Source organism: Equus caballus, chromosome 23 (assembly GCF_041296265.1).
Source record: "Equus caballus isolate H_3958 breed thoroughbred chromosome 23, TB-T2T, whole genome shotgun sequence".
In the NCBI taxonomy this organism is placed as follows: Eukaryota; Metazoa; Chordata; class Mammalia; order Perissodactyla; family Equidae; genus Equus; species Equus caballus.
Window position 1 is genome coordinate 48,084,567 of NC_091706.1, and position 26,384 is coordinate 48,110,950.

Genomic DNA, 26,384 nt, shown 5'->3' on the forward strand with positions numbered 1-26,384 from the left:
GGGCGAGCCTCATGGCATGGTGGTTAAGTTCAGAGCACTCTGCTTCAGCAGCTGGGGTTCACAGGTTCGGATCCCAGGTGTGGACCTACCCCACTCATCAGCCATGTGTGGCAGTGAACCACATATAATGTGGAGCACAATTGGCACGGATGTTAGCTCAGGGCTTATCTTCCTCAAGCAAAAAAATAAATTAAAAACCAGGTTCTTTGAGAAATCATTTGAGATACCAGGTTAGGGAATTAAAATAACTGATATATACGATGGCTATATGGTATCTGCAAAATTTCTAGTCATACCTGATAAATCCATACTTAATGAATCTACATCAGAAATCCAAATTCCAGGCCTCTTTCGAAACCAGACATCTGGCCTTTCTCTACAGATGCCTCTGCTAAGACCACCTTCAAAGGTAGAGAAAACTGATGGCAGAGGGAAAAGGTTCTGTGCCCTCAACTTACAGTTCTGTTTTTAATGACTACTAAAGCTTCTTAGACCATCAAAGGCATTTCCTTGAAGACTAGGAAGCCACCATAATTTACTTTCATTTTGCTTTTAGCCAGAGGGTTGCATCATACAAATTTTCACAATGGTTTACTTTAATTGAATAACTGAGAATGAAAAACACTCATTCACATTCACTACGGTTGACTGTACCTGTCCTTCGCCTGGGACTGACCATGGGTATGTATGTACCCAACTCACACCTGGGATCTTCCCAGCCAGAGTCACCCTGATTGAAATTGATTTTCCTCTTCTTGAGTGAATTCTGCAACTTTTAATTCACAATGAAACATTGAATTGTCCAAGTGAGATTCGGTTTACATTTACATTAAATCATGTTCAAGAGTTCATCTTGAGAACAATCCCATTTTTTGAATACATCCTGGTTCTCTGTTTGGATATGACAAATTCATCTGTTCATTCATTGTACAAGCAATTGTTGCGAACCCACTTTGTGACAAAGGCTATACTAAATACTAGGATTACAAAGACAAAAAAAAATTCTTGCCCTTAGAGAATTTATAGTCTAACGCAGACAGACAGAATATAAAGTAACAATTCAAAACGACTGGTGAGTGCTATAGCCGTGGAATGCATTGTGTGCTACAGGAATAAATAGGATGGCAACATTTGACTCAGACTTCGTGTAGGGGAGGCCTCCTAGAAGGGGAGACAGTTAAATTAGAAAGAACAAGTAGGATTTAGAAAGGTGAAAAGGATACATTTGAAGATGGAGATAAATAATGTGGCATAGTCAAAGAATCAAATAGATGTTATGTCAAAAGCAGAGTTTTTGTATGCAGCAGTAGAAAAGCACTGCATGCATAAAAGTTAACTAGGATATAAGCGCTATCTTTGGGAGATTGAGGTCTTGTGGGAGAGACATTTATAATCAAGTACTTTGTAATACAAAATAGTATTGCTACAATGGCATGTGAGCAAAATGCTCTAAAGAGTTCATCAAACTCAGCAGCATACATTTAAGGTTCTTCTACTTCAGGATGAAATACTTCATTGTGAAAAGGATTGCTCATTCAGAAAACTACCCAGCGTTGCTCCTTGAGCTGTGCTATGATAACCCGACCATCTTGCTTGCATGCCATAGCTAATGACAAAACTCAAACTCACAGATGTCTCGTGCAGAAGAGACCCCAACCATCACAAATATTCTTGTTGAAAGATCTGCTGTAATAAAAATGCTTTTGATGACTTCAGAAACATGGTGATAAATGACAAAAACTGTAATGTTGTTTGAGCCTAAGTCACAGTATATCAAAAATCACAGAATTCCAGAGTTGGAAGGAGCTGCTCCATTTTTACATATCATCATCATCATCATCATTATCATCATCATCATCATCACACTTTATGTATTCACTTTGGTCCTGGCACTGTTTTAATTCATTTAATCTTCACAACAGCCTATGAAGTATATTCTATTCTAAGAATTCTGATTCCAAGGAAAGAGATAAGTAATTTGTCCAAGGCAAATGCTAATAAATGGTGGAGCTGGAATTCCAACCCCAGCAGACAATCTCGAGAGGCCAGGTTCTTGAACCATGCTCTATGCTCTAGCACACAGCAGTCAAGATGAGGAAATATGGGCTCTAAGAGGCTAAACAATTTACCAAAGCTTAAAGAACTGGTTGGGCCTGTTGCCTTATTCACTAACGCAAGCAGAGAGTGGAAAGTAAACCACAGTATCATGTACTGAGATGTAGCAAAGTAAAAAAATAATTGCGATTCTTGAAACCAAAAAATAATTAAACAGAACTACAATTAGAGGCTTGACTTTCTTCCCTGCTGAGGATCTTAGCACAATTCTGATGTTCAGCTGTGACCTACGCATCACGTTTTTTTTTTTTAATGGCTTTTTATAAATAGCTTTGTAAATAATTTTCTGATACAACAGTACTTAAAAAAAGAGAGAAGGGGCTGGCCAGGTGGCATGGTGATTAAGTTCATGTGCTCTGCTTTGGGGGTCCAGGGTTTGCGGGTTTGGATCCCAGGCATGGACCTACACACCACTCATCAGGCCATGCTGTGGTGGCGTCCCACACACAAAATAGAGGAAGACTGGCACAGGTGTTTGTTCAGGGCCAATCTTCCTCACCAAATAAATAAATAAATAAAATGCAACAGACGTGGAGAGAAGATGTCCCACAGTGAATAAGGGGCTACTAAAAAAAATGGAGAGAGAGAGAAGGAGAGAGCTTAATGCTCTGATACGGGCAGGATTGGAGCAGAAGTGAAAGAAAATGCAGCAGTGATAAGCACAGAAGCCAGGCTGTAAATCAGAACCACCAGACCCGTGTGCCTCTCCTGGTTCCACCATTTCCTTGAACAAGGTCCTTATTCTTCCTGAGGCTCTGTTTCCTCATTTACACAATAAATAATTGATAACTTTGGGGGTTGTTAAAATAGTTAAATATGCTAACGTATGTAAATGTATTATGGTTCACCCAAAGCCCCCAGCATAGACACACACAGCCAGGCTCAACCAAAGCCAGTCCTCCTCCTTCCCCTCCCTACCCAAGGCCAATCAAACAAAGTTTTTTCTAAAGCGTATTGAAAAAGTTACCACTGTAATGGTGCTACATCTCATTAAACATCTGTCCAAACCCACAGAATGTACAACACCAAGAATGAACCCTAATGTAAACTATGGGCTTTGGATAATCACAATTGGCTCATCAGTTGTGACAAATATACCATCCTAACACAAGATGTTAATAACTCGGGAAACTGGAGGGAGGGGGTGTATGTGAAACTCTCTGTACTTTCTGTTCAATTTTCCTATCAACCTAAATCTGCCAAAACCCAAAATTTATTAATTAAAAAAAAAGTTATTAGTTGAGCCATCTTTTGCCATGCTCCATGATTTAGGTTGAATTGACTCTCCAGTAACACTCAGACAGAGCTAGAAAATTTTCTATAGAGCAGTGCGGGGCCATCAGCAACAAAAAAGAAACAAGGCAAACCACAGTGACTTCTTGCCAATCACAAGAATAGGCAATCGGCGACTAAGCATGATTTTAGCCAGGTTGGATTGCTCTGTCCTTTCTGAGGATCTGCATATCCCCAGTTACTCAAGTGCCACTCAAGTGCCATCAGGTCTCACTGGCCCAGAGGACATTCTCCCACATTGAGGCCCCACATGAGAATGCACACTCAACGCCTGTGCTAGTTCCCCATTCACATGCGTGAGTCCCTGATGCCTTTGTGGCCCACTGAGCTTAACTGCGTTAAGAAGACCAAAACTGGGTCTGCTCACTTTGGGAGAATTTGGGGTGGGCTACAGAGATGGGAGCATGGGAGGATGCTCTCTGGCAGTGGGATTAAAAATGCTTCAAGTGCTGGTTCAAACACAAAATCTCCATAAACATCACAGGCTGCAAATAAAGTATCTGAATGCCTGATTAGATGACTTACTGTTGAATAAATCTGTGCAGGAGAATACAGCAAAGCACAAGAACAGCATTGCATAACAATTGCAAACACCAATAAGTCAGAGAAATGTTTTAAAAGAGAGAAAAACATGGAGCACACAGCAATCTTGGCTAAAATACTTTCTTAGAGTCTCCAAGACACAAGTAGGCTATCTCCAAAACTTGGTTTGCAAATCGTTTGTCTAGAAGTGAGAACATATTTACCATAGGCACAGTGTCCAGGCTGGCTGACAAATGCAGTTCAAACTGCGACATCCCTGGGCACTGCATAAACTCATCACGGTGGGAGATATTTCCTTGGGAAAGCACACTAACACATCTGTCCTGTAAAGTGTTGGCCAAAGGTGTTGAGATGCCTTTACTCAGTTTCGCTCAGTTCAGCTCACCAAATTCCAGGGCACCGTGCACGTTGTGACCATGCTCCAGGGCTGCCAGGGGTGCTGTTTTCACAGACCACAAAGTGAATGGTGCCCCCTAGAGTTGTGCAATGTGGTGGTTGACCCTGATGTCTCCCATGGTCCAAGGAAAAGTACTGGCTGCAAAAGAGATTTCACTCTCATGGCTTCAGCCCTACTCCACTGCCTCAGAAGGAAGCCAACAGTCCTTGCGAGGGCTAATGATGGTCTGCCTTATTGATGACAATGGGAAACACACCACGGTGAAAGAGTTGCCTCTAATGTCACCTATAAACTAGCAGGTCCCATCTCTGACTTCACATCACGATCGCTCAAGCATCTCATCCAGAGTTTCTGATTTAATTTGTCTGGGTGGGACCCATGCATCTTAATTCAAAGTTCTCTAGTTGATTCTAATGAGCGGCCAGGATTGGCAATCACTGCTGCAAACAACTGCACTGTATTTTCTTCTCCTTTAAGTATAAGAAGAAGTAAAAGGAGCTTTCATGCCCAAAGACTGCAGTTAGGTCCTTTGGGTGTCAGAAAACCATCAGGGTAGAGTGAGGTGGTGGGGCTAGGGCTGGGGACGCCACCTATAAGACCAGCCCCGGAAAGAGGCTAGAAGCAAGACCCAGTTTGGAGGTGGTTGGCGGAGGGATGGGGAAGAGGAGAGGAAGATAAGATGGCCCCAGACAGAGAGGAAAGGAAGGAACTTTTCCTGACAGCCTAACTGGGAGAGCCATTCTTAGGAAGCCAGTCACACGTGTGACATGTACAGACACAAGGCAGTAGCTTCCTGAATTAGCAAAACTGTTAGAAAGCAAACAAAGGCTAAAATAAAAAACATTAACATAAAGTTTAACTAGTAAAATTTTGTGCTAGCACCAGTTTCCCTTGCATTCTAACTTTTCCCTTGCTGTGAATCTTTAAAGACAAAGTTAAATATGCATATTACAGCAATAAATTTTATTACTCACAAGGCTAATATTTTTTCCATGCTTTTTTTTCATAGTGTGATATTTCAAGATGTAATAGAAATGGTCATTTCGGTTTAGGCAGAAAGTAATAGATCTCCCAAAAGTCATTATTGATCAGATCAGGAGATTTGAGGCTGCTTAATTATCTGCCGCAAAGCAGAAACATTCAGATCTTCTGGTTCATAAATTAAAAATCTCTCGCATCACTCCAAAGTCTAATTCTCCTTTGTGTTCCTAATGTACCGATTACTTCTCGTCAATTCTTCAATGAAACAATAGCCATTATCTCAGTCTCTTACAACACTTCATAACGTGGTCATGAACCTCAATCGCGTCCACTGGAGCCCATCTCATGATCTCCAGCCTTGCGTTTGGGATAAGCAATTTTCTACTCAATAACGAAAAACAAAAATCAATCTTTTGAAGGAAAAAAAGGAGTCAATTCCTTTTTTTAAATAAAACTGTTTTTTTCTTTTTATATAAAAAGAAAGCCAGATAATAATGCATGACATTTATGTCACACTCTTTAGTTCACACATCTCTTTGTAGACAGACCTCAATTAAGCCTTTGAACTAAGGATGAGCACTTTGACTAAATGGTTCGCTTTTTGAAGACTTTAATGTTTAGAAAGAAATGCAACCTATGATAAAAATACGTTACTTGAACTTTCTCAGCCTTGCTTTCATCATCTGTACAGTGGGGATTCATAATATCGATTTCACGAGATTTTTGTAAAGGTAGCTGTTGTTGTTGTTGTTTTTAATTATACGGACATTCAATTGCCCTCACGTCATGAGCACATGAGCTCCTTATGTTATTGTCTTAAAGTCTTAAGTCTTAGTCTTGGAAAGTCTGAAATGTCTAGGTCTTAAAAGTCTGAAGTCTGAAGACTTGGGTCTTAAGGTCCTAACTTCAGATCTCTCTGGCCATAGAGCTAAGTATTCAGACGTGATAGCTGTAAGCACTGGGCTGTCCATGACAGCAAGCCTGCTGTGCAACACCACGTGATCTCTGACCATGTCCCCATTAGCCAACACGTTTGTCATCATTTACCATACTTTTTTTTTAATAATAGGTAGCATTTTTTTTGTAAGTCTTTTTTTTCTTTTTCTTTTTCTTTGTTTTTCTTAAAGATTGGCACCTGAGCTAACAATGGTTGCCAATCTCTTTTTTTTTTTTTTCTGCTTTATCTCCCCCAATTCCCCCTGGTACGTAGTTGTACATCTTAGTTGCAGGTCCTTCTAGTTGTGGCATGTGGGACGCCACCTCAACGTGGCCTGATGAGTTGTGCCATGTCCATGACCAGGATGCGAACCTGCGAACCAGTGAAACCCTGGGCCACTGCAGTGGAGCACGCGAACTTAACCACTCGGCCACAAGGTGGGCCCCTTTTTTCTTTTTCTTTCCTTCTTTTTTTTTAAGATTGGCACCTGAGCTAACATCTGTTGCCAATCTCTTCTTGTTCTCCTCCTCCTCCTCCTCTTCTCCCCTAAGTCCCCCAGTACATAGTTGTATATTCTACTTGTAGGTCCTTCTGGTTGTGCTATGTGGGATGCCACCTGAGCATAGCTCGATGAGCAGTGCCATGTCCATGTCCAGGACTGGAACCAGTGAAACCCTGGGCCGCCGAAGTGGAGCCCTCGAACTTAATCACTCGGCCACCGGGCTGGCCCCATCATTTACTATTCTTAACATAGGCAAACAGCACAGTGGGGAAGAGATATATGAGGACTCCAGAGTCCTCCTACCATTGAATCCCGTAGCCTGCGATTTCCACGGACTATAAGGAGCCCAGCACCAAAGCAACTTACAAATCTACAGACCAGAAAACATCTCTTTATTGGGGAGCAAAGACCAATAGTTCCCAATAAAGCAATTCAGCAATAATCAATGGGTGAGGCCACGTAGCTTCTGTAATGCAAAATGCTGCACGTGGCACACTGCTCCCTCCTAACCTGAATAGTCAAATCGGCACCACACAGGCTTTATGGCCAAATGAGAAAGATAAAATGGGTTCCATCTGGGATTTTTGAAAGTGCAAAGCTAGTCCTGCCTGAGAAAGTTTCCCTGTCACCTCATCTTGAAGCCACACTCTAAAACCAGAGTGTATTTTGACTGATTTTTAAATGGATTATGAGGCTACTGGTTTTATTCTATTTCCTTTTGCTGTAGTAATGTCTTCAGAATTTGGAATATCAGCTAATTAACACCAAGCAGTAGTCTTGACGTGGTGGCATGGTATTTTGGGCTGGTGTTGGGAGTTATTTGTTCCCCCAAAATTCATATGTTGAAATCCTAACCCCCAGTACCTCAGAATGCAACTGTAATTAAAGATAAGGTCTTTAAAAAGGTAATGAAGTTAAAGTGAGGTCATTGGGGTGGGCCTTAAACCAATACGACTGATGTCCTTATAAAAAAAGGAAATTATGACAGACGGGTACAGAGGGAAGACCATATGAAGACACAGGGAGAAGATAACCATCTACAAGCTAAAGAGGGAAGCCTCAGAAGGAGTCAACCCTACCGGCACCTTGACCTTAGACTTCTCTGGAATCGTTAGAAAATAAATTCTGTTGTTGAAGCCACCCAGTCTGTGGTCTTTTATCGCTCTTCCTTCTCTTTCTACCCTCTTTTTTCTCCTCTCTTGGTCTCATTGCAACATTAAAAATGTAGCATTTCTTAAAAATTTGACCTCTACTGACTTCTCCTACATATCCACTCCCACGGCCTTTGGCTATCACCTCTAGACTTAGGTATCTCAACCCTCTCCCGTAACCTCCAGATACACGTTCACAATCACCTGCTGGAGACTTCCCACCTCTATGCCCTGCTAAATGCCTGCTACAGGCATTTAATTGTTTATTTGCAGTCATTTAACAAACATCTGCCTTTTACCCAAGTCTGTAAACTTCTCGAAGATAACAGCCATGATTGTTCTGCTCGCTTATGTGTCTCCAGCCCTGGTCATTGTGCCTGGTACAGAGAAGCTCAATAATTATCAGCTGAGTTACTGACATCCCATTGCAAACACTGGACCTATAAGAAAACCTGGTGAAAGTGAGAGCTGCATGTTTGAATGGCTACGTCATTCCATTAGGTGATAGTTTATAGGCTGAGCATGGTGCAATCCCAGGGTTTCAAATTCGCAAACAAATATTTCCTCCTGAGGTTGGACCCCTCCTACAATGGAGCAAAAATCCTAAGAAAAACAAAACAATTTCTTTCCTTATATGTTTATCTGAAAGAGCTATAAAAGTCTCCAATTCTGGAGAGTCAAGAAAAAATTAGGACAGAGGGAATGTCACATCACCCTTGCAGAGATCTCTCCATACAGATCGCTTTGATATTCTGTGAGCTCACAGATCTGTTTCTCGCCTCTACTCAATCTGCTAATCAGAGTTCAAGACTGGGGTAGTGGTGGGTTGAGATCTATCTGCCCAGTCAACGAGATCTGGAAGAAAGCTTTATTTCCATTTCTCTTTTCTTTTCACCTATAAATTGAGCGGCTTGCCATAGGCTTGATTCTTTCAGCCTTCACACCTGTGTTAGCCCTCTCTCAAAGAAGAAATATTTATCGAGCACTTATCATACATCATGTATCATGCTAGGTGCTTTCAAAATACCTTTGAGCCCTTATAAACACCTGGTGAGGTGAGTAGCCATACCCTCATTTTACTCCTGAGGAAACTGGCTAAGTCACTTGGCCAACACTGCAGAACCAAAGAATATTGCAGCTGAGGATTGGAACTTAGCTGAAATTTATTCAAAGGCCATACTTTTTTTCTGCTACACCACTCTGATTTAATATTTGGGCTCTCCTATCAATACTACCTTTTGGTTTCAAAACAATCGGTAATGCTTATTGGATGAAATAGAATTATCCTATTATGTTATAACAAAGGGGAAGATTTATATAAAACAAAATTAAAGTATTGCTGTTGTGTTGTCACTGTGTTGTCTTTCCAAGGAGAAGAATCGCTTTTACAGGAAAAGCAAATCTGGGCTATGAAAGGGATTTGACAGGAAACACCAAACAACTTTTAAACAGTTGGATAAATCTTCATCGTGGAATTTTGATCCTTTCTGAAGTTCTCCTAACTATACAATGATTTTGCCTTATGATTTACAACATGAAGAATTTTTGTGCTAATAAGAAATGTAGACCTTGGAATGAAGATACCATGTCATTGAGTGCGACCTCATGAGACAAAGTCCTGGTTCACTTATTTTAAGAGAAGAATTCAGGGAGCGTTTGTTAAGTCCCGAGCAGCTGATAACATTTGATAGAATGCAGAGATGAGGCCCCGGGGAGGTGGAACACACACCAGCAGAAGGACTTGCAGCTGAGTGAGTCCTGGAGCGCTATCTGCTCCCATCTCTAAGGAACCCAGATAGGAAAGTTTCAAGGATAAAGTTGAGGGTAAAGAGTACCTTACAGTCTTAGCAGCTTTCGGGTAATGCACAAAAAGAGTACTTTTGACACCATATCATAAACCGCATAAACAGGGAGTGGATAAGAGTGAAACCAAAGACTATTTTGCCATCTCCCTTAAACTTACTAACGAGAGGCCCAGAAAAATATCTTAACTTTGCAAGATTCCTGTACTCTGTTCTCCAGTGAGTAGTTTCCCACCCAAACATAATATCTTCAGACAGCTGGAGGCTACATTTGTCAGAAAAGCACATAGATCACAGTTATATTTTCTTATCTTGATGGCCAAGTTTTAGAGCCCTTTGAAATGTTGCCCCAATCACTGCAGTACAGAGAAAACGCAAGATTTCATTAGGGAGTTGTTTTTTCTCCCAGCCCCTCAAAGGTCTCTGTTTGAGCCTCTCACCTGGTAGCACAAAAGCTATTAAATCACTTGAATGAAAGGTCAGGTTGCAAGCTGTGCAAGTATGGAAGCCAGCAAGCCCTGTCCAGACCACCCAGCTCTCCAAAGGGGTAGCAACACCAGACGCAGACCAGATAAGAGGCTGCCGTCCTGTGTAACCTGGCCCAGGAAAACAGCCTTTCTAGAGAGTCACAGGGTCCCCCATTGTGAGGAATGACTGAGCGCTCTGAAAAGGTAGCATTTGTCTAACTCCCTATATGGGCAGTCTTGGTTCTCTGTGAGAGAAAGAAAATTTGAAAGATATTTTTGAAAAACATTAAGAAAAGCAGTAAGCCAAATCTTTGGGACTGTTCTCAAAGAAAATGCTGTAAAGCTCCCATTCACCCATATCTGTGTTTAGAAGACTAAGCCATTTCCCTCAGGTCAGAATATCAGAGGTATCATTTCATTCAACCCTTTCATTTATGGATGGAGGAAGTGAAGGTTAGAGAAATTAGGTGGCTCATCCAAGATTGGTTAGCAACAGCTAAGATTTGAAACACCATGAGGACAAGGACTCTGTCCATATTATACACAGTGATTTTTTGCCGTCCTTGGAAACTAGCATGGAGCCTGGCATGTAGCAGGTACCTGCAAGTGTTTGCAAAGAAGAAAGGGAAAAAAGAAAAGGGGCGCTGATGACCACATCTTATTTTCTTTTTACTGTAAATATGCCATAAAATGTCATTGCGGATGGGGATGGGGATAGGGATGGAGGCTGAATTCTTTCATATTTTGTCAAATGAGGACCTCGACATGACAGAGGAATCACTTCCTGTTTCTCCCAATTCTTGTGGGTTGGTCCAATCTAAACTCAGTTTCTAGGAATTACTGCTTCTGAACGTCTCAAGAAATAATCCAGCTCGGTTTGTTCCAACTCAGCCTAGCCCATTGCCAGGAGCAGAGCATCCCCAGGAGGCCGAGAAAAAGTTAAGAACAGCCCTGGTTATAATCTCCAAGACAAACACTGCTTGGCCATTCGGAGGCAGTCAGAGCAACAGCCCCACACATGGAGGCAGGCGAACATGGCGGGCAGGTTCCTTTGCCCAACTCCCTTTTTCACTCATGGGAATGGAAAGGCGGAGATGGAAAAGGAAGCAAGAAAAAAGAGATGAGGTTAGTGGGAAAACTGGTTAAAATCCTTGGTTTGTCAGCCAAGCATGCAAGACCACGTTGCACATTACCTCTGTTCAGCATCAGCTCAAACTCCAGTTTATTATTTAGATACGAGGTTTAATATTAACCAAGTACATGGTGAGAATTTAATTGTCAAGGACAATGGAGAGCAGTGCTTATCCAAGTGTGATCTTACCTGCATCAGCATCCCTGGGTATATTCCCAGACCCACCCCAGGTCTAAAATCCTTTGGGGGTGTGGCCTCGGCACCTGCCTTTCACCAAGCACCCAAGTGGTCCTTATGTGCACTGAGTTTTGAGACTCTTTTTTGGAGAGAAACAGCAAAGGTAGTAAACATTTTCCTAGAGTTACACTGAAGACACTTTTATCAAGTGTAGGCAGGGGACTAAAGCAACTTAAGCTCAAACTGCAGCCGGAAATGGCAGGACCCGTTTTCCAGAGCAGAAACCTGAAGAGCATTTGGATCACCAGTTCGCCTGTGCGAAGCAGCCCTGAAGAGGTTAATCTCTCCAGCAAGATTCCCAGGCCATAAACTCCGACCAGCCCCCGGAAATGCTCTTTTTAAGCTTTGTAATTCACACCACGCAACAGAACAGAGCACAATAGCAAAAAAAAAAAAAAAAAAGCAGAAATGAAAATTAAATGCCTTGAAAATTATTCCTGTGATCCAGGTGAAAACCAAAAAAAAAAAGTACTTATTACAGCACCAAGGTCTCTGGACCATTTCTAAGCAATGAGCAGAAAGAGCTTAAAAATCAGTCAAAAACTTCAAGACAATACGATTTCTTTGCCTTCCAACCCTGTCTCATCCCCATAATAACAGAACCATGCTTTTAAAAATATATATCCACATATAACTCAACTAAGGCAAAGGTCTCCAAAAATCATTTCATTCAAATTTCTATATCTTTATACTATGAGGATATTATCTGTATTGTTAAATTTGGAACTTTTTCCTTTGCCATTTCCCTTATCTGAGAAGAAACATTCTGATCTGGAAGGAAAAAAAACACAAAATTTAAAAATGGTTATTTCATTGGTAAGTGCCATTGGGATGGATTCAGAAGAGAGTTACGAATTCGTGTTACATAAGAAAGAGACTCCTCTTTTTGGCATATGGTTTTTTACACTGCAAGTTGTCACTTTCTGAGTTTGCATGAGAATTAAACTTTTGCAAGCAGACTCTAAATACTTCTCGCATCCTCACTTCGAGTTAATGTTAACACGCAAACAACCCCTGGGGCATTCTGCTAACAGAACCGTCACAGTCAAGATGAGAGCAAGTACATAAAGCAGATACTTACAGATAGTGGTTTTCCTTTCCAAGCCAAAAAGCTAGAAACCCTTGGCCCGGGCAGGCGGGATAAGAGTCACTGACCCGGTAATCTCTGGTTTAAAGGACTTTGAGAGGAAGGGGGAGGAAAAACAACCCAGGGAAGGAAAGAGAGCTGAAATTCCAGTCTTTCAGGTCAGCTGAGTTTTAGCTTTCTTTGTACTAAAAATCCATTAACCCACCCAACAAGAAAATATAGAACTGAAGTTCACATACACACTCCACTGTCTTTGCTGGTCTTCTTGAAGCTGCTGCTGCTGCGGCTTTGAAAACTTCAAGACTGCCAAGCCTCAGGACTCCCTCTGAGCAGGGCATGATAAAGGATGCCTGCAACTGTTTGCAGGGCGCCCGACCCCCCTGGCAGAGAGCCACAGCTCGTCCAGTCCCTTCTCCTGGTTGGGTCCGCAGGGACAAAACTGAGCTTTTGTTAATAAGGTCGGTTGCTTCTCTTCCCAGACTCTCCCCAGCTTCCTTTCTCACTATTAGTTCTGTTCTAACTGCTCCGCCACTGGCTGAGCCGAAACTGCCTCTCCCACCCGCAGCTCACAGGCACACATGCTCACACACACATGGGCACACATACACACACTACAAATACAGTCACTCAAACACACCACACACAGGCGCACACATGCTACACACACATAGGCACCCACGTGCGCATAAGTGCACACACACCCGCACACAGACAAGGCACACACATACGTGCTTTCACACCCATGTGTGTGTATACTCACACATACTATACACACATAGGTACATACACACACATGCTCATACTCACCCACATAAATACTCACACAGTTTTTTCCTGAACCTTCAAACTTCAAGCACACTTTTTTCCTGAACCTCTTTTCTTCAGACAAATTTCCCCCCTGAAAGGTTTTTATTTAAATTCAGATGAGATGCCCGCCCGGCATTCAGAAGGGAGGAGTAGGCAGAACTGGCCCCTTTTGACTTTGTCACAGCATTTAAAGGAAAAGATAGGAGATTCTAGCGCGCTGTTTTAAAGTACCACCTTAGTTCTTCAGTTTACAAGGCTTTTCATGTGTCTGGTTCTTTTTAAAAATCCCACTAATCTCATCTCATTTGCATATAGTTCATGACCCCCACTGAATCAAATATCCCAGGTCAAGAAATGTCCTCTCGACAGAGACTCTTTGAGTTAAACTTGTCAGGATTCAGTGGGCGAAAGTCTTGTTGATTAACAACTGGATAATAAAATGCTTTCCTATATTTCTTCTTCACAAGAAAAAAATAATAATGGCATAACATCTGGCCTAACTTTTAGATTGACCATATATAGAGAAGTTGGAGTATTATCTCACTTTGCAGGAAATGTTTATATTGAGACATGGCTGGCTAGTCTAAACCTTAGCCAAAAGTACAAAGCACTATAAGTCCAATTCAACACAGAGTGTGGTTTTCTCTAAGGAGCTCACACCCTGTACCCCTTTCCTAGGAAGCAGTGAGGGGAAGAGAGAGAAAAATGGAAAGGAAAGGGAAGAAAATTATGTGAGGAACAAAGAAAAAAATGCAAAAGAAGAGAGAAAAACAATTATTTTATTTTAAAACATGCTTTATGGATACTTTAGCAATGAATGGTGCATATACACTTACTCAAAATCGCCGGAAATTTTAAATCTTCGAGAAGTTCTTGATTGATTCCATTTGCTCTGATAAGAAATGAGTGAAACTTCTTGAGGAACCATTAAGTTCTTTATAGGTAAACAAATATTGTTTACTAAACAGTTATTGGTAAACAAAATGTAGTGACCATGTATGATTCATGTACAAATCTTGAAAGGGCAAGAAATAAATCCTTAACGATGACAGGGAACACAACGTAATAGACAACTTTGTCCTCAGACTGAATTTAAAAATTTTCCACCTTATGAATATCTCACCTGCAAAGAAATGAAGATGATTCTAGATGCTATTGGTTGAGACACAAAATTCGTTTGATAAAGAATGACAGTAGGTAGTTGCATCAATGCGCGTCTCCTAAAATATGGGCTAAATTAAGTTTATGGATTAGTCTAGAAGCAGAAATAAATATTTTACATCACTTCTATGGGAAAAAAATACATTCAGCCTTCTAAGCAAAAAATAACAAACAACCAAGATTGCAGCGTATTTCAAAACGCCTTCAGGAAATGTAACTTTTGTAAAGTTTATATACATGACTCTTGGCCTAACGTCTGCTGAACATATTCTAGAACAGGCAGAGAGGGTCAGATTAGCCAAAAAGTCTTGAAATCTGAAGTACCTGCTTATACAAAGAAGTTACTCTTTCTCTTATATCTTCCACAAATGGATAGGGTCTGTTGAAATAATACAATTATCAACTATAACAAAGTACTGGTTTGGACAAGTTGATATGCAGTCAGGGTACTTAAAAAGAACAAACCAAAGAAACAACAAAGAATTCTTCCCCCTAAAAGCATGTGCTGCTGAACTTAGTGAGGGAACAAAATTTATTTTAAAGAAATCATCAATTTCTATCCTTAGGGTTGGAGTGATACGAAAAATATAAAATGTCATGTGTTGGAGATTGGCATACCTTTTTGGATTGTAAAGGTATATGATTTTTGCTGAATTACTGTAGAATATGGCATGCTCTGAGAAGCACAGCCAACACCGTCACCAACAACTCCTGCAAAGGAATTAGGAGCGTGCCTACTAAACGCTGCTAATGGCACCGAGCACGGAGGTGTTATCCACTGCAGTGTGAAGATGGCTTCAGCCCAGTGACTGTGGGAAGCAACGCTGTGACAAGACTATCAGTCCAGGAGTGGAAGGGACACACACATCTTAAGATGAGCTTAAAAGCCAATAAGTAAATAAAATAAAAGCAAAATAAACACCTCTGTGTAACAGAAAAGAACAGAAACAAAACCCAGCAAGAGGGTTTGGAGGTGGGGGCTTGCTGACCTCAGAGTTCAGAGCTGACAGGGTGGCCAGGAGATAACAGGGAATGAAACGATCCCTGAGTAGGCGGAACAAAGGGTCGTGCAGTCTGTTGAAATCAGGAAAGCACAGACCAACATCCCTTTTAAACATAAGTGCAAAATCCTAAACAACTTATTTGCAAATCTAATCTAATCGTGTATTTTAAAAGATATTAAGACCAATAGGGTTTATTTCAGGATTGCGAGTATGGCTCAAAATGAAAACATCTAGCGATTTAATATACTAAAGGAGAAAAGAAGCTGCATGATATCTTAATAAATGCAGAAGACTGGTATTCAGTAAAATTCAAGACTCATTCACTAAAAAAAAAACCCAAACACAACGCTATTAGCCAACTGGAAATAGAACGGAAGTCCTTTTAACCAATCAAGGACATCTATCAGAAATCTCAAGCTTAATGGTGAAATCTTAGTAACTACTAAAGAAGGAACAGGACCAAAATGCTTGCTACAGTCCCCATAATTCAACATTGGATAAGAGATCCCCGCCAATACAATAAGTCAAGAAAAAGAAACGAGGCATTAGGATTGGAAAGGAAGAAAACAAATTTTTTATTTGTAAAAGATATGAGTCTCTCTATAAAATATCTTAAAGAAAACTTCTGAATGAGGGTGCTGGAAGAGGGTGCTCCTGGTGGGAGAGACATTGAAGGGACAGACTTTTCCAAACACACACATGCACACACCAAGCAATACAGCTGTCAACAACAAAGGACCCCTTCTCCCAGCTCTTTGTTTTATGTTTGGAGCCAATGGTCCAGCTAGAGCTCTGAAAGGATGAAAGATTCAGGTCCTTTCATTTTATGAGGATTGATACTCAAATCATGTGCTTCACTGACTCTATTTGAGCAAATGTTTCCCATCCTCCATATTCAAGGCCGTTGTTTGTGGGAATGGAAATTCAAACGAAAAATTCTACTCATCACATTATTATTTCCACATTTGTCCACTAAATTCAAGCAGGAAATTGGAATAAACTGACTCATCCCATTCCACTGTGCCCTCATAATTGAAAATCAAACAGGCAAGGCATTTTTCTCATTAGTAGTTAAGTTGAACACAGCTTGAAATGCTAGTATTAAAATAAACAGACATTAGGATTGCCACACATGCATTAAAAACATGAAAAATCATCAGAAATCTTTTTTATCTTCATCTTTTACAGGAAAGAGGAAAATGTACTAAAGACAACATAAACAATTTAATTTTAAGTTGTTTTACATTTCAACTATCTTTGTGAGATTTGGGAATAATTTGGTCTTTCAAAGCCTAGCACCAGAAACAATTTTATCTTTCCAAGCATAACACAAGGAGTTGGGAGCCTTTGCTCATGGAGTCTGGAAAAATCTCGTAACTCCAGCTCTCTCAAAAGATGATGCATTTTGCATCACAAAAAAATCAAAATAAAAACATTTGTTGCATTAAAAAAAAACATCATGGCAGCTTAGCCCAAGTCAGAATACTCTGAAAGTAACAAAACAAACCCACAGACAAAAGACACTTTTCACCCCTTAGGAGTAAACGGCACAAATCTACTAACAAAATCCCTACTTATTTAGAAAGATGAGGCTAAAGCCACTCTGAATGTGTCTTGCAGGAATTAGAATGTGCTGATCTATTAAATTCTCTTCAACAAGGGTTATTGAACCTCAGTGTACATTAGGCTCTGTGCTAATCATGGGAGGAACAGAGATGAGTAAGACCAAGTGCCTGCTCTCAAAAACCTTCCAATGCAGTTGGAGAAGTAAGATAAGAATATATAGAAATGGGCTGGCCCCGTGGCCGAGTGGTTGGGTTCGCGCGCTCCGCTGCAGGCGGCCCAATGTTTCCTTAGTTCGAATCCTGGGCGCGAACATGGCACTGCTCATCAGACCACGCTGAGGCAGCGTCCCACATGCCACAACTAGAAGAACCCACAACGAAGAATACACAACTATGTACCGGGGGGCTTTGGGGAGAAAAAGGAAAAAATAAAATCTTTAAAAAAAAAAAAAGAATATATAGAAATATACTGAGATGTGAATAAAGATAGTTAACAATTATTGAACATATACCCGCTTATGTACATTTTTACTTACATGCATTTATTAACTCAATTTATTCTGATAACTCTAGTACCTCAACTGGATCTAGGAGCTCAAACTACAGCATCAGTTATCTCTCTGCCTCTATTGACAAGCTCTGTCTCTGCTTCATTTTGCCTGTTAACCTTACTTTCTCCTGGTATATACAGGCTTTTTCGTGGTAAAGAAGAGACTACCCGCAGCCCAGGCCTATAGTGCTAAGGCTTGCAAGCCAGAAAGAAGAGACCCATTTCCATATTAGTTTCAGCAGAAAAACCCTAGGGCAACTGGAGAAGGAGTAGGGGTTATGGATGTTGACACATCAGGACAAGGGGGAGTGGGCAAACATTTTCCACATGGGAGCAGGGCAAGAGGGACGGGAAAGCAGCTGGGCAGAATAGTCAGGCACAGTGAGAGATGTCTAGTTCAATCTTTACGGCAATAAGGAGCCACTGAAGGGGTTTTTCCTCCTTTTTTATTGAAATATTTGACATATAACATTGTGTAAATTTAAGGTGTACATGTTAATATGATATATTTATATATTGTAATACGATTGCCACTGCAATGATATTAGCACCTCCATCACATTACATAATCATCCTTTCTTTTTAGCGGTTGGAATTAAGTTCTAGTCTCCTAGCAAGTTTGAAGATTATAATACAAGATTGTCTGTGTTCACTTTACTGTGCCTTAGATCTCTAGGGCTTAAAAAAGAAATGAGTTATGAAGCCATGAAAAGACATGGAAGAAATTTAAGTCATATCACTAAGTGAAAGAAGCCATTCTGAAAAGTTTACATGTTGTACGATTCCAACTATATGACATTCTGGGTATGGCAAAACCACAGAGATGGTGAAAAGATCAGGGATTGAAGGGAGGGAAGGATGAATAGGTGGAGCACAGAGAATTTTTAGGGCAATGAGACTACTCTGTATGGTTCTTTTTCAATTTGTCCAAACCCATAGAATGTACACCAAGAGAGAACCTAAACGTAGACTATAGACTCTGGTTATACTGATGTAGCAATACAGGTTCATCAATTGCAACAAATGTACCATTCTGGTGGGGGACATTGATAATGGAGGAGGCTATGCATGTGTAGGGGTAGTGGGTATAAGGGAAATTTCCATACCTTCCACTCAATTTTGCTGTGAATCTAATAATTTTTTATAATTCAAAAGTAAAATGAAAGCAATTGTACCTCTGGTACAATCCCCAGAGAATCTCTCAAGGAGGAAAGACAGTCCTTAACAATTCCATATGAAGAAATTGGAACACTTAAGCACTGTTGGTGGGTTTGTAAAATGGTGTAACCACTATAGAAAACAATATGGAAATTCCTCAGGAAAATTAAACCTAGAATTAGCATATGATCCAGCAATCCCATTCTAGGTATATATTCAAAAGAATTGAAAGCAGGGTCTCAAAGAGATATTTGCACACACAGTTATGTGCTGCATAACTACATTTTGCTCAACAATGGACCGCATATACAAGAGTGGCCCCATAAGATTAGTACCATATAGCCTAGATGAGTAGTAGGCTGTAACATCTAGGTTTGTATAAGTATACTCTATGATGTTCACACAACAATGAAATCACCTAAGGACACATTTCTCAGAATGCATCCTTGTCATTAAGCAATGCGTGACTATATTCAAATCAGCACTATTCACAGTTGCCAAGAGGTGGAAACAACCAAAATGTTCATCAGTGGATGAATGCATTAAAAAAAGTGGAATATTATTCATCCTTAAAAGGGAAGGAAATCCTGTCACATATGACAACATGAATGAAACTTGAGGACATCATACTAAGTGAAATAAGCCAAACACAGAAAGACAAATACTGTATAATTCTACTTATATGAGGTATCTAAAGTAGTCAGTATCATAGAAACAGAAAGTAGAATGGTGATTACCAGGGCCTGGGGGAAGAGGAGAAAGAGGAGTTGCTATTTAATGGGCATAGAGATTCAGATTTGCAAGATGAAAAAGTTCTAGAGATCCGTTTCACAACAATGTGAATATACTTAACACTACTGAACTATATATTTAAAAATAGTTGAGATGGTTTTTTAAAAAAGGATATGAACAGTCACAGATTTTTTTTAAAAAATTCCACTAGGACCTCTTACTCTACAAGCCTGAAATCCCTAAGGATCTGGCATAATTTAAGGATGACCAATCACGCAATGACCATTCTTTAGTGCTGTTTTTTGAAAAAACCTCATGTCTTTACTTACAAGTACAGTTATAGGTTCCCAACTTCCTTACAGTCAGCTCATCCAACCAAATCTGTTTGAGATGGGAGAAAAGATATGGTTTCCTTTCCTTTCCTAAAGCTTCATTTGTTCAAAGTTTCAAATTATCTCTTAGTACTTCTGGATCTCAGGACTAGTAGCACTTATTTAAACTTTCTCTAAAGTTAAATATTTTTTTTCTTTTATTTATTTATTTTTTTAAATTTTTATTTTTTTCGGATGTACATCATATTTCGAATTCTGTATACATTACATCATGTTCACCACCCGAACACTAATTATAGTGCATCTCCTCACATGTGACCCTAATCACCCCTTTTGCCCTCCCTCCTCCCCCCTTCCCCAATGGTAACCACCAGTCGGATCTCCAATGCTATGTGTTTTTGTGGGGTTTTTTGTCGTTTTTATCTTCTACTTATGAGTGAGATCATATGGTATTTGACTTTCTCCCTCTGACTTATTTCACTCAGCATAATACCCTCAAGGTCCATCCATGTTGTCACAAATGGCCAGATTTCATCATTTCTTATGGCTGAGTAGTAGTCCATCATGTATAAATACCACATCTTCTTTATCCATTCGTCCCTTGATGGGCACCTAGGTTGCTTCCATGTCTTGGCTATTGTGTGTAATGCCGCAATGAACACAGGGGTGGAAGCATCTTTATGCCTTTGTGTTTTCAAGTTCTTTGGATAAATACCCAGCAGTGGAATAGCTGGATCATATGGTAGATCTATCCTTAATTTTCTGAGGATACTCCAAACTGCTTTCCATAGTGGCTGCACCAGTTTGCACTGCCACCAGCGGTGAACAAGGGTTCCCTTCTCTCCACACCCTCTCCAACATTTGTTGTTTCCTGTCTTGTTAATTATAGCCATTCTGACCGGAATGAGGTGATACCTCATTGTAGTTTTGATTTGCATTTCCCTGATAGCTAATGATGTTGAGCATCTTTTCATATGCCTGTTGACCATCTGTATATCTTCTTTGGAGAAATCTCTGTTCAGATCTTTTGCCCATTTTCTAATTGGATTGTTGGTTTTTTTGTTGTTGAGCTGTATTAGTTCTTTGTATATTTTGGATATTAACCCCTTATCTGATATGTGGTTTGCAAATATCTTTTCCCAGTTGTTAGGCTGTCTTTTCGTTTTGTTGATGGTTTCCTTTGCTGTGTAGAAACTTTTTAGTTTGATGTAGTCCCATTTGTTCATTTTTTCCTTTTGTTTCCCTTGCCCAGTCAGACATGGGACTTGAAAATATGCTGCTCAGACCAATGTCATAGAGCGTACTGCCTATGTTTTCTTCTAGAAGTGTCATAGTTTCGGGTCTTACATTCAAGTCTTTAATCCATTTTGAGTTGATTTTTGTGCATGGTGTAAGGGAATGGTGTACTTTCATTCTTTTGCATGTGGCTGTCCAGTTTTCCCAACACCATTTATTGAAGAGACTCTCCTTTCTCCATCATATGCTCTTGGCTCCCTTGTCGAATATTAGCTGTCCATAAACGTGTGGGTTTACTTCTGGGCTCTCCATTTTGTTCCATTGATCTGTGTGTCTGTTTTTGTGCCAGTACCATGCTGTTTTGGTTACTATGGCTTTGTAGTATAATTTGAAATTGGGGAGTGTGATACCTCCAGCTTTGTTCTTTTTTCTCAGGAATTCTTTGGCTATTTGGGGTCTTTTGTTGTTCCATAAAAATTTTAGGATTCTTTGTTCTATTTCCGTAAAAATATGTTGTTGGAACTTTGATAGGGATTGCGTTGAATCTATAGATTGCTTTAGGAAGTATGGGCTTTTAACAATGTTAATTTTTCCAATCCAAGAGCACGGAATATCTTTCCATTTCTTTGTGTCTTCTTCGATTTCTTTCAACAATGTTTTATAGTTTTCGGTGTACAGATCTTTCACCTCTTTCGTTAAGTTTATTCCTAGGTATTTTATTCTTTTTGTTGCAATTGTAAATGGGATTGTATTCTTAATTTCTCTTTCTGCTACTTCGTTGTTAGTGTATAGAAACACAACCAATTCTTGTACATTGATTTTGTATCCTGCAACTTGACTGTATTCCTTTAAAATTTCTAAAAGTTTTTTAGTGGACTCTTTAGGGTTTCTAGATATAAAATCATGTCATCTGCAAAGAGTGACAGTTTCACTTCTTCTTTTCCAATGTGGATCCCTTTTATTTCTTTTTCTTGCCTGATTGCTCTGGCTAGGACTTCCAATAATGTTAAATAAGAGTGGTGACAGTGGGAATCCTTGTTTGGTTCCTGTTCTTAGAGGGATAGCTTTATATTTTTAAAAATAGGAGACATCTCCCCATATCTAGGAAACTTTTGGGGATCTTCTCTGAAATAAGATCAAACACACTTCTCAGAATCTTTTGTCCATAAAGTGGCAGCTTGAAAGCTTGTAAAATTCAAGAGCAAAAATATGATACTCAAGTGTACAGAATGGACTTGGCTTCAAACAACAGATAAAAAATTACAAGGTAGCTTTTCTGGAGTCTACAGGCCCTTTCTCTGTTTCCTTAGCTATGAGCGCTTGACCCTATCTACCTTCTTTCACCTTCAAATTCTTGACTAAATTTTCCACTAATTTGTAGGGAGGTAAGAATACACAAGTTCAGAAAGCCATTGAGCATTTCAGACATAAATTACATCTATCAAGCCTTGTTCACAAGACATCGCAAATATTTAGCTGTGGCCTTTCCTTGGGTGAATCCCAACACTGTACAATGCAGTGGTTTGCAGAGCCTGTTTAATACACAATACTTTTGATATTGTCTATTTTTATGCCCAATAATTACGAGGAATTGGGACTGGACCCATGGCCGAGTGGTTAAGTTCACACGCTGCGCTGCAGGCGGCCCAGTGTTTCGTTGGTTCGAATCCTGGGCGTGGAGATGGCACTGCTCATCAAACCACGCTGAGACAGCGTCCCACATGCCACAACTAGAAGGACCCACAACGAAGAATATACAACTATGTACCGGGGGGCTTTGGGGAGAAAAAGGAAAAAAAAATTTTTTAAATCTTTAGAAAAAATAATTAAGAGGAATTATATAAATTATTTATCTTCAATTATATGAAACTGATCACTGCAGCTTGGCCTGGTAAGCATGGAAGAAATGGCATTGATGACAGAGATGATTGGGGTTCATGCTGCAAAACAACATAGCAGAAGGGTCTGAGCTCTCTTTCCTGGCTTCAACAAAAATGCAGTTAGGAAACCAACAGATTCTAGGAATCATTCTGGAAATCCACTGAAGACATTTTGGAGATGGCTAAGCAGAAGGCAGAGATGCAGTTACAAAGATATGGTCTGAGTGGACTGATCACCTTGTGCTACTCTTTTTTGCTTTTATTCTCTAGCAAGGAATCAATTCATTCACTCATTTGACATTTATTAAGCACTTACTATATGCTGAGCACTATCTTGGTGCTGGAAGTGTAACAATGAATATAATACATGTAAAGAACTATGAAGAATCTGGGATTTAATCCTACTTGCAAGCTAGCAAGTTAACTTGCCACAATTTCACGGATGCTCGTAGAAGACACAAGACTCGTGGTCTGAGATAAAGGACCGTTTATTACAACAACAGCTGTAGCCGGTGAATGAGCATTTGCACCACTTCCCTGAAACTCAGTTCCCACAAGAAAACATTAAGAGGGTCACATGATACCTGTATCTGCAGTGGTAGCATTATGAACAGGAAACGAGGTTAGAGAACCTGAATATTTTGTTATGGGCAGTAAGGCTGCCTGCCCTTTGTCCTAGAAGAAGACATTATCTTTATTATACTAGACAGTAAACAAACCTGCCCTCTGCTCTGGAGGGAGACAGTATGTCTATCTTCCAAGGCTGTTTGCTCAAACATCCTTGAAAGGGTAGTGCAGAATAAAGGCAGCCAGTGCCTTTGCTCATGAGACATGTAGAAGCAAAAGACACTAGTGGAGAATTGTCTCTCCAAAATATAGTCCCTACACTCAAGAAGTTTTGAACCTAAAAGAGGGACTAGAAATGTTAAAATAATAACAATAATTATAAGATGGCAGGTAAAATGATAGTATATGTACAAGATATTATGGGAGAATCAAGAATGTGCACTGATCCAAGACGTGGAAGAAGAATGTTCAGAGAAGCCTTCTCCAAGGACCTAAACAGGGCTGACTCCAAAAGGATGAATAGGAAAGGGCAGCTAGCTACAGAAGGAGGGAGAGGTCACTTTAACAAGAAGTCTCTGCAAGACCAAAGGCATGGCGATGAGACCAGTTTGCTACAAGTAGAAAATTGTAAATTGGGTATCACTGAAGCTTAAAGAATAAGCTGGAGGGTAATGGGAGATGAAGTGAGACAGGCAAACAAGGCCTAGAGTTTGGAGAGCCTGTCATTTCTTGCCAAAGAGCTTCATCTTTGTCCTGTAGGTATTGGGCAGCCACTGCAGGGTTTAAGCAAACAGTTGAATTTGCATTCGACAGATCTCAATAGATCACTCTAAATAGAAAGTGGTCCACATCTCTCTTTGGCTTATTGTCACGATTTTGATATGAAACAGTGGGTCCTCAGTAGTCTCCTCCAATCTCTAATGACATACTACAAACACTCAATACGTATGGTTGCCATCAACCACCCTTGTGTATGCTTCTTTGATAATCCAGCAGGGCTGTTTGCTCTTCTCTCTCCGTCCTGATAAACACTCTCATGCTCACACTCAGCCTAAGTCTCCAACAGTGCACCCTCCTGCCTTTCCTGCCGCATACTTATCAACTGCGCTGTCTTCAGAGTAGTTTTATCTCATTCCCTTGGGTTTTAACAGTCAATGATAAATGTATCAAGGTCAGTATTTTCCTACCATCTAATTTCCTCCTCTGACAAATGCTGTCACTGAAAAATGATGGAGAATTTCCTGATACCTTCTGTTTCCCTTATTGCGGCCCCTCCAGAGCATTTCAGCATAAGTGTTGTTGATGGGAGCATTGGATGTCTGGGATGTATGCTAACACCACAGTTTCCAAGCATGGAGGAAAAAAGGGGATCATTTTTTTCATTTATTTCTGAGGAATGGGAATGTAAGTCTAGAATTCTTGGCCTTGGATCTAGTGGGACATTTAATTACACATCACCAGCAGTTGTTTGGACCTAAAATACACCCTAAATACTTTATCATCTCCAAATGTTATAAATGGCACCTAGATCCGTCACAAATATGATTACTGGGGATCAAAAAGATGTGAAAAGATCCCAGAAACTCCATCCCAGAAAAAATTCAAAACCAAAATTTATTCTGCAAGGCATTTTTTTCATGAAACATCTGACCAGCAATATTTCAGCAAAACCAATGCTCATTGCCATAGTAAATGGAGTAGGAATGTATTACCTATCTGGTCCATACTTTCCCATTGATCTGTTACCTTGCTCAGCTTCTGCAAAGGCACATTAGGATGAAGTTTGTCAACTTCTTTCTTCTTCTTAAATAGTGACCTCTCTAAAATTGACTCCACCAACATTAATAGAAATGTCAAGTATATAATAACCCTGGGTTCTTATAGCAGCCCCTACTTAGGGTTTTAAATGCATAAACTGTAGCATCCGCTGGGCATCACTTTTAACTTAGTACATGAAGAGAAGAAGGATGTGAGTGTAACCTACTCCAACATGGCTGACCTCAGATAAGCATTAATTACTCTAACTGAATGTTGCAAATAATGTATATCATACAATGCTTTGGAGGCTTTTTCCTTTTCCAAAGCCATATCACAGACTTTAACTTATTTGATCATTATAAACACTGTAATTTTGACATGATTCTGTCCATCTTGCAGATAGAAGAACCAATGACTTTTAGCTGTACTTCTGTAGCAAGAGGCTGCCTCTGAGGCTTGTAGTCACAGAATGCATCCAGAGTTTAAAGGGATAACAGAGATGAACTAACTGTGGGCTTCATTTTCTAGAATAGAAATTCAAAACCCAGAGATGTGCCCAAGTTCCTAGAACTAATGGTGGAATTGAAATATGAATTCAGGTCCTTTCATTCCAAGCCAGGGTTCCATATCATGTAGCCTGTGCCTTTGCAATATATTCCATGACTTCTGATTCCCCTGTGATAGGACAAGCAGGGGCAGCCTGCCAATCTTAGCATTTCCATCTGGAGCAGTTTCAAGGAGTCTTCAGCATGTCGAGGGGTCCCCATTGCTCCAACCTGCCAGAAAATGGGCTGTACATTGCATGGCTGAGATCTAATAACAGTCCTGCTATTGACTCTCACATTTGAGGATGTCTTCAACATAAAATGTCACTTATTTACAATTGAAGAACCTGCAAGAAGGTTGATATCTTGAATTCACCAGATTAGTGTGATATGATAGATCTATGAAAGGCCAACAGAGTGGCTTAGCGATGCATGGAAGTCATGG

The 26,384-nt window shown here is 40.2% G+C and overlaps 1 protein-coding gene across 18 annotated transcripts in view; it reads right to left on the bottom strand.

Annotated features, from left to right (window-relative positions):
- The window catches only part of FREM1 (FRAS1 related extracellular matrix 1), a 145,451-nt gene extending 132,254 nt beyond the window's left edge, over window positions 1-13,197 (bottom strand). For 17 of the 18 annotated variants that reach the window (XR_011431765.1, XR_011431764.1, XR_011431769.1 and 14 more), the window contains exon 1: window positions 12,884-13,197. The gene's annotated coding sequence lies outside the window, so the exon portion shown is untranslated. Of the gene's footprint in view, window positions 1-12,638 lie in introns of all 18 variants that reach the window. The other variant, XM_001493917.5, reaches the window with a different exon arrangement.
- Window positions 13,198-26,384: the final 13,187 nt, after the last annotated feature.